Source organism: Microtus ochrogaster, chromosome 17 (assembly GCF_000317375.1).
Source record: "Microtus ochrogaster isolate Prairie Vole_2 chromosome 17, MicOch1.0, whole genome shotgun sequence".
In the NCBI taxonomy this organism is placed as follows: domain Eukaryota; kingdom Metazoa; phylum Chordata; class Mammalia; order Rodentia; family Cricetidae; genus Microtus; species Microtus ochrogaster.
The window spans coordinates 17,976,905-17,984,850 of NC_022019.1; the positions used below are offsets into that span (position 1 = coordinate 17,976,905).

Below are 7,946 nucleotides of genomic sequence, written 5' to 3' on the forward strand. Positions count from 1 at the left end.
ATCTTTGTTTCTCTTACAGGTGTAAGCATCCCATTTTGTTGGCTGCCATTTTGTCTTATTTACCATGTCCTTTGCCTTACAGAAGTTTTTCAGTTTCATGAGATACCATTTATTGATTGTTGCTTTCAGTGTCTGTGTTACTGGTATTATATTTAGGAAGTAGTTTCCTGTGCTAATGCATTCCAAGGATACTTACCACTTTCTCTTCTATCAGGTTCAGTGTAACTGGATTTATGTTGAAGTCTTTGATCCACTTGAACTTGAGTTTTGGGCAAGGTGATAGATATGTATCTAGTTGCATTCTTCTACATGTCAACATCCAATTATGTTAGCACCATTTGTTGCAGATGAGTTTTTTTTTCTTTGTTCAATTTTGGCTTCTTTGTCAAAAATCAGGTATTTATCGGTGTTTTTACACCAATGTAGATACCAATTTTCAATCCACATTCTATTGTCTGGAATCTTGGGTCCTCTCACAGTGTCACAGGGATCCTATTAAATGCAGATAATCATACAGGAAGAATGAACATGGAAGTTATCCTCTCTACTTAGACATGATTACACACAATAAAGGGTACCACTCCCCATAGTAGTATATAAGCAGGTATTACTTAAAAAGTTCTGAGCAAACAGAGTGGTGACCACCCCATTTAGCTGGATATGCGCTGGTGTCAAAGGTCCCAAACAATTTAAGAAGAAAGTGGAAGAAAGATCAGAAGAGCCTAATTCTGGGGAACTTTGTCTGTACTCCATCCTGTTGAATTAGGGGTAGGACTTCAGGGTAGGAACCCCTAACCAGCCCAACAATAGACCAGCAGTGTGGCTAGTTCAGAAAGGATAAAGGAAGACACTCAGGAAAGATCAATAACAAGAATATGACATGAGACTTGTGGCAGCAGGAACTGGAGCTACAGAAAGATGTCTACCAATAACAAAGTCAGAACTCAGAATAATGAGATTCAAGAAGTATCTGGGCTTTAGAAAATTTGCCCTGAGAAAGAAGTACTAAATAATTTAGAAAGGAGATAAAGCAATCTTAAATGGGAAGAAAATTCTAGAAGGAAAAAGCAGATTAGTCAGTGAAGTGGCCACATGTGGAAAACAGGGCAAGATAGCAGTATAAAATGTGAACAATGAATAATTTGTGTCAGAATGATATTGAATGCTGGCTCTATTAGCAAGGAGGGTTCTAGTTAGTTCCCGGCCACTTAGCCCTGAAATAATCACACAGAAACTGTATTATTTAAATCACTGTTTGGACCATTAGTTCTAGCTTCTTATTGGCTAGCTCTTACATATTAATTTAACCCATCTCCATTAATCTGTGCATCACCATGAGGTCATGGCCTACCAGCAAAATTTCAGCACATCTGTCTCTGGCAGCGGCTCCATGGCTTCTCCTTGACTCTGCCTCCTTTCCCCCAACATTCAGCTTAGTTTTCACTGCCTAGCTCTGTTCCCCTATAGCTCTGCTATAGGCCCAAAGCAGTTCCTTTATTTATCAATGGTAATCACAGCATGCAGAGAGAAATCCCACATCATATAATTCCTAGGGATAAGACACCCACAGAAGTATACTGGTAATAGTGAAAGCATCTTTTTCTTAAGGGTATGTTGTGATGGTTACATAATTAACATTTTCAATGTGCTTGAAATTGTTAATGGTAATTGAAGAGTCATTAACAATTCTAGAAGGCAAGTAACAATAAGACCATTGGTAAAGCAGGCTCAGAAAGGATAGAGCAGTTGTCCTTAACCTTCCTAATGCTGTGACCATCCAATAGAGTTCCTCATGTTGCCATGACCCCCAATCATAAAGTTATTCTTGTTTCTACTTTATAACTGTGAATTTGCTTCTTTTATGAATCAATAATAGAAATATCTGTGTTTTCTGAAGGTCTTGTATTGACAGAGGTTTCTCTCACACCCTGTGCCACAGCCATTCAGTCTTAACAAAGCACACAGAGGTCTACATTAATCTTAAACCAGCTGGCCTAGTAACTCAGGCTCCTTATTAACTAATTCTTACATCTTACAGTAACCCATAATTCTCATCTGTGTTAGCCGTGTGGCTTGGTACCTTTATCAGCAAGATGTTCTCATCTTGTGTCCTCTGCATCTAGGTGATGACTACAGACTGCATCTTTCCTCTCCCCAGAATTCTTCTGTTCTCCTTGCCCTGCCTCTACTCCTTGCTTGGTCACCCTACCTAGGCTTACTGCCTGGCTACTGGCCAATCAGCATTTTCTTAAACAAGTACAAGAAGCAAATCTTTACAGGGTAAAACCATTGTCCCACAGCAGTCTTGGACAACCCTCAAAGGGGCCATGACTCCCAGGTTGAGAACCACTGGAATGGAGGAACAGGTAGGAAAAAAAAGGGAAATTGTTATTTCTCTGCTGAACAACATGCACACTGTACTAGGCATGATCTATATTAGATCTCACCATGGACGTGGAATGATAGAACTACAGTTGGTGTTTATAAGGTAAAAAAAATTTAATGTATGTTATAGTAGAACTATGCAAAGCTATAGAATCCATTTTATTCATTTTTGTTTGCGTTTGGTTTGATTTGGCATTTTTTGAGACAGGGTTTCACTGCCTTTCCTGACCGGGAACTCATTAAATAGACCAGGGTGGCCTGAACTCACAGAGATACCCCTGCCTCTGTCTCCATAATTAGGATTAAGAGTGTGTGCTACCATGTCCAGGCAGAGCTCTGGAATATTTGGACTCAGAATAACCCTTATAAGGAGTTTAGTTTGACTTTATCAGAAGACTTTGACTTTCTACAATATTGTCACTTAAGATCCTAGAAAAGAGGCTGAAGGGCATAATGTATATGTGTCTGTCAAAACTTCATAGGTTGAAATCCTAAACCCCAACACAGCAGTGTTAAGAAACTTGGCCTGTGGGGTATGATTGGGTCATGAAACTGGGACCCTCATAAGTGGGATTAATCTCGATAGCTCCCTGACCCCTTCTACCATGTGAGGACCTAGAAGAATGAAACATCTGGGAAACAGACTATATCCTCTCTAGACACCAAATCAGCTGTATCCTTGATCATGAACTGCTTAGTTTCCAGAACATATGTTTGCTGTTAAGGACTACCCAGTCCATGATAGTCCATTGCTTTATCCTCAGTTGACTCAGACAGCAGACTAGATGGCGTGACTGCATGCTTTGGAATATGAGGGAGAACTCAGTGAGTAGTTGGATTGTAGGTTGAACCCCACGATGTTGTCTCTTAGAAAATCAACAACCTGACCCAGGACCCATGCCTCTGAAGATCCCTTTGAGAATTGTTGTGGTTTGAATCTAAGCTGTCCCTAGAAGGTCCATGTTGGAATACTTGACCCCAATATGGTAGAACTCTTTTGGGAATCTGTCAAACTTTAGGTGGCAAAGCCTAAATTATAGAATTAGTTGACTAAGAGAAGTCCTTTCAAGGTGATACCTGGCTCCTGGTTTTCCCCCATTGCTTGCTTGCTTTCTTGTCTTCTCTGACCTGAAAGGCCTTTCCTACACATTCCCACTGCCATGAAATAAGCAGTCATATCATGTGTTCCTTGCCACAATGGACTAAGCCCTCCAAAACCATGAACACAAAATAAAATGTTTCTTCCTTAACAGAAGTAATAAACACAATAGTTAAGTCTGGCTTGTGTGAGCATATGTGAGTGTGTGCGTGTGTGTGCGTGTGTGTGTGTGTGTGTGTGTGTGTGTGTGTGTGTGTGTGTGTGCATATATGCATATGTGTAGGTCTAAGTTTCATGCCAGCTGTCTCCCTCTTTTGGCTTTCCAACTTTCCTTTTGAGATTGGCTAGCTCCCTAAATTTGAAGCTTACCTTTTTAATTTTTGGCTAGCTTGGCTGGCCAGAGAGTCTCCAGCATCTGTCTGTCTCTGCCTTCCCCTTGTCCTTCCTCCCAAGCAGGAGGATTACAGGTGTGCCCCACAACCAGCTAGTAAGGCATCCAGCCTCACACTCTCACAGAAAGTGTGTTGCCCACTGCACCATTTTCCCAGTCCCCATTTATATACTTGTCAAACTGAGTAAGAAGGCTGGTGAAAAGATACAGTTGTGCTGCAAAAGTCTCTTTCCCCTGTGTTCACCACAGTTCACAGCCCATTGATCATGAACAAGTTGTTCTTTTCCCTCTCAGCCATGCTTTTTAAACAGTTAACACTCTGCCTGCCTGGTCTCTCTTCTCCTTCTTCCCTTCCACTCATACCCAGATGACACAGTGTAAGTGAAGTTTTCTGTCCCTCCAGTCACTCCCCAAATAACCACACACAGACTTAATATTAATTGTAAATGATCGTCCGATAGCTTAAGCGTGGTTTTAGCTAGCTTTTATAACTTAAATTACCCATTTCTATTAATCTACATGCTGCCCCAAGGCTCCTTTACCTCATGAATGTACTTCCCATCCTGCTGAGTCTGCATCTCATGGCATCGCCTCTGGCTTGGCTTTTCTACTTTCCAGAATTCTCTCTGCCCCCCCCCCCCAATCCCGCCTAACCATTAACCAATCGGCTCCCCAGTAACAATGTAAGCAGTGCATTTTCAGTGTTCAGAAGGATTACTCCTCAGCAATGCAGTTTCACTCCAGTGTCAATTCAAATATAGTTCTTCCAGGAAGCCGTCCATGATAAGTGAGCTATTCTTCAGCTGCCCCCTCCCTCCATATCTGTTTCTAACCGTCTGCTCTGAATTGTGTTCTAGTGGCTGACTCCTATAGAATGATACATAGGTCCTTTGACAGCTGTCTTTCATTTGGGTCTTCCTTGTGGAAGGATCGGGTGGGAGGCGAGAGGCTAGAAGTAAAAAATAATTGGAGTGTTGTCTGCTCTGAGATACCCCATCAGAGGCAGTCATTCCTACTCAGTTCTGGGAAAACCATTTCTCTTCCCTGACTGTTGAACTCTAGAGTGTAAGGAGCTTACCATGATTGCTAGCGGCTAAGGGCCTCTGCATCTCCCTTTGTCTTTCCAGCCTTGCTCAGGCCTCCCTAAGTGTCAGGAAAGCTCACTTAGCTGAACCATGTGCAATGAAACTGAGGTTCTGCCAAGACACTGACCTCTGATGCCCTTCTTGGGCACTATTTTTTTTTCCAAAGACACGGTCAGGTTTATAGGGCAGGGACAATACCAGGATCACAAAGGTGGTTTTCCCAGGGCAAGACCATTACACTCTGGATGTGCCCCTTGAGATTTCCCTAAACATGAGAAATTCCACTGCATGATTTGTGGTAGTGGGGGATGGAATTCACACTGTTCCCATTAAAAAATACAGAAAGGAAGGAAGGAAAGAAAGAAGGGAGGGAGAAGTAAAAGACAAAAAAAGAAAAAGAATCTCACTATATAGCCTTGGCCATCTTGGAACTCACTATGTAGACCAGGTTGGCCTCAAACTCGTAGACATTTGCTGGGCATTCAAAGGACATTTTTACATCCTTCCTTTTGTTCCTATAAGATGTTTTACTTACCTTTGTCGCAGTCATTTTTACAGGCCCTTTCAAGGCTAGTCCACTTGGTCAACTCTCTGTGGATTATTAGCTCATTCAAGTCATTCCTCCCACTATTACACCTGTCTGGTGGCGTTCAGTACATCCCCATATCTGGGTATTCCATCTCACCGTCTCTGAATGAATGTTGGCATGCAGGGGGAGGGGTACAGGGAAAGAACAAGTACCCAATGTACAGTGATGATGGAGCATGAACATGGGAAATGTCTATGCCTTGAGAAGCGATCATGTATCTATTGGCTTAATGACAACAGCTTCATGAAAAATTGCATTCAGCTATAAATGATATTACCAGTCATTGAGGAGTCTGTGAATCAGTAGAACCAACGGTCTGCCTGGTTCAAAAGATTTTTATCCTTTAATCCTTTTTTTTCCTAGTTCTAGAATGTAGCATATTACTCCAACTCTCTGTCTTAAGTTCTCACCTATGACCAGGGGAAAATAATGTTCCCTGTGTCATCATGGTGGCTAAATAACTGGCATGTGAATAGAGATCGGGTACCTAGAGAATGTCTTATAGACTGGACAGCCTGGTCTGTGGTGAAATGCTAACATCCTGAAAATCTAAGAGAAGTCTTCTGAGCTTTGGAACACAGACAGTTTCCTCCCTGGAATAAATAAATGTCTTTGCATCTCATGAATAAAAAGTAAAGGGAGCCAGGCTGTGGTGGCGCATGCCTTTAATCCCAGCACTCGGAAGGCAGAGGCAAGTGGATCTCTGAGTCTGAGGCCAGCCTGGTTTACAGAGCGAGTTCCAGGAGAGGCTCCAAAGCTAGAAAGAAATCCAGTCTCACTAAACCAAAAATAAAAGATAAAAGTAAAGATATTCTCTCATCAAAATGCTTGAGTTAGAAATCTCACAAGGCTCCATCTCCTCCAGGCTGCGCACTTTGTGTTGTCTTCACACTGATCTCATTATTATCAAAACATCATTTGAGCATTTATGAAGCGCCACCTTATGACTATGTCTCTAAGATACGCTCTGTCTCCTCTGTCACACAAAACATAGTAAAATTCATATGAAATGTCAAGTTCTAATTCCGAACATCCCACAGTGGACTTGAATATGGTGGGAATATGTTCTTATAATTTACACATCTGCAAAGATGTAACAGCAGTGCCTAGTGGGTGGTTTAAAGTGAGGAGAGTCTGAAGTGAAAGCAGACTTCACTTGGATGCTGCATAGCAACAAGAGTAACAATCCATAAACACCTTGGGTCCTTTTTCTTGTAAGAATCCAACCAAGGAAAAGGTCAGAGGCCATATGGATGAGATCTCTCCCTTGCTCTGGCTCATTCTGTCAGCACATACCAGAAAGTTCTTGCAGTCAAGTTCTTTATCCCTACTCTGGAGCCCAAGAAAGAAGCATGAAAATCCAGGTAAACATTAACCCTCAGCTAGCCCAGTCACCTTTTGTCTTAAACACTTCAATTTGATAGCAGAATAAAGCAAAGAGGAAGAAATTACTGGTATAGGACCCGCAAGTTTGAGAATACTGAGAACAAAATTCATATAAGGTGATGACCCAGGGTAAGTCCTAAGCCAAGCAGAGAACAGAAGGAATCCACACCATGAGTAGATCCTAAGGAGTCTCAGGTAGTCCACATGTTGGGGCCAGCTAGGTGTTGAGCTTGAGTCTGCTGGCAGAGCAGCTCTGGAGAGTCTTGTCTCAGTAATATGAGACACTGGACTAAGAGTTCTTATATAGAGAGAGGCAGGGAGAGAGAGAATCACAAGGTGGGGTTGAAGGCACAGTTGTGAGGATGGGATGTGATCACATACAAGGGCAATGAAGATATAAACACGTTTATTATGAGCAGTAGAAGCCAAGTTCCTCACTAGAACAAGAAATAAGCTGCAAAAGTTATTAAATAAATTACAAATAAGTTATTAAAAATGATTCAAAAAGGAAAGAAGCAGAGTAGATCATGGGGTGTCATGATTCATTGAAATGCAGTTAGATCAGGCGTTTTGAAGATAATTGGATAAATACAGTTGACAGCAAATACTTGGATATTTCAAAGCATCTAAAGGCGAAGATTTAGGGTATTCTCAACACAAAAAAGTGATGTGTTCAAGGTGCCAGTTACCCAATACTCTGAGTGCTACATATTGAGTATGTGTCGTAAAATACCTCACAATATGTACAACTACAAGGTACCAAACCAAACCACCAACGAAGAATATAGGACTGGTGAAATGTGTCAGTGGGCCAAGCACTTGCTGCAGGAGCATTAGGACTTGAGTTTAGATCTCCTGCATTCAAACCAAGGCTGAGTATAGTGACACAAACACCTGAGCTGCAGGGTGGGAGGAAGGAAGGAAGGAAGGAAGGAAGGAAGGAAGGAAGGAAGGAAGGAAGGAAGGAAAGAAGGATTTGTAACATATGGTATTGACTTAGAATTTAGCTAT

At 41.8% G+C, this 7,946-nt stretch overlaps 1 non-coding gene across 1 annotated transcript; it reads left to right on the top strand.

The window, feature by feature from the left end:
• Positions 1 to 5,134: 5,134 nt before the first annotated feature.
• Positions 5,135 to 5,290, top strand: LOC113457069. The gene has a single exon (XR_003377714.1). It is a non-coding gene; the product is annotated as a U1 spliceosomal RNA (small nuclear RNA).
• Positions 5,291 to 7,946: the final 2,656 nt, after the last annotated feature.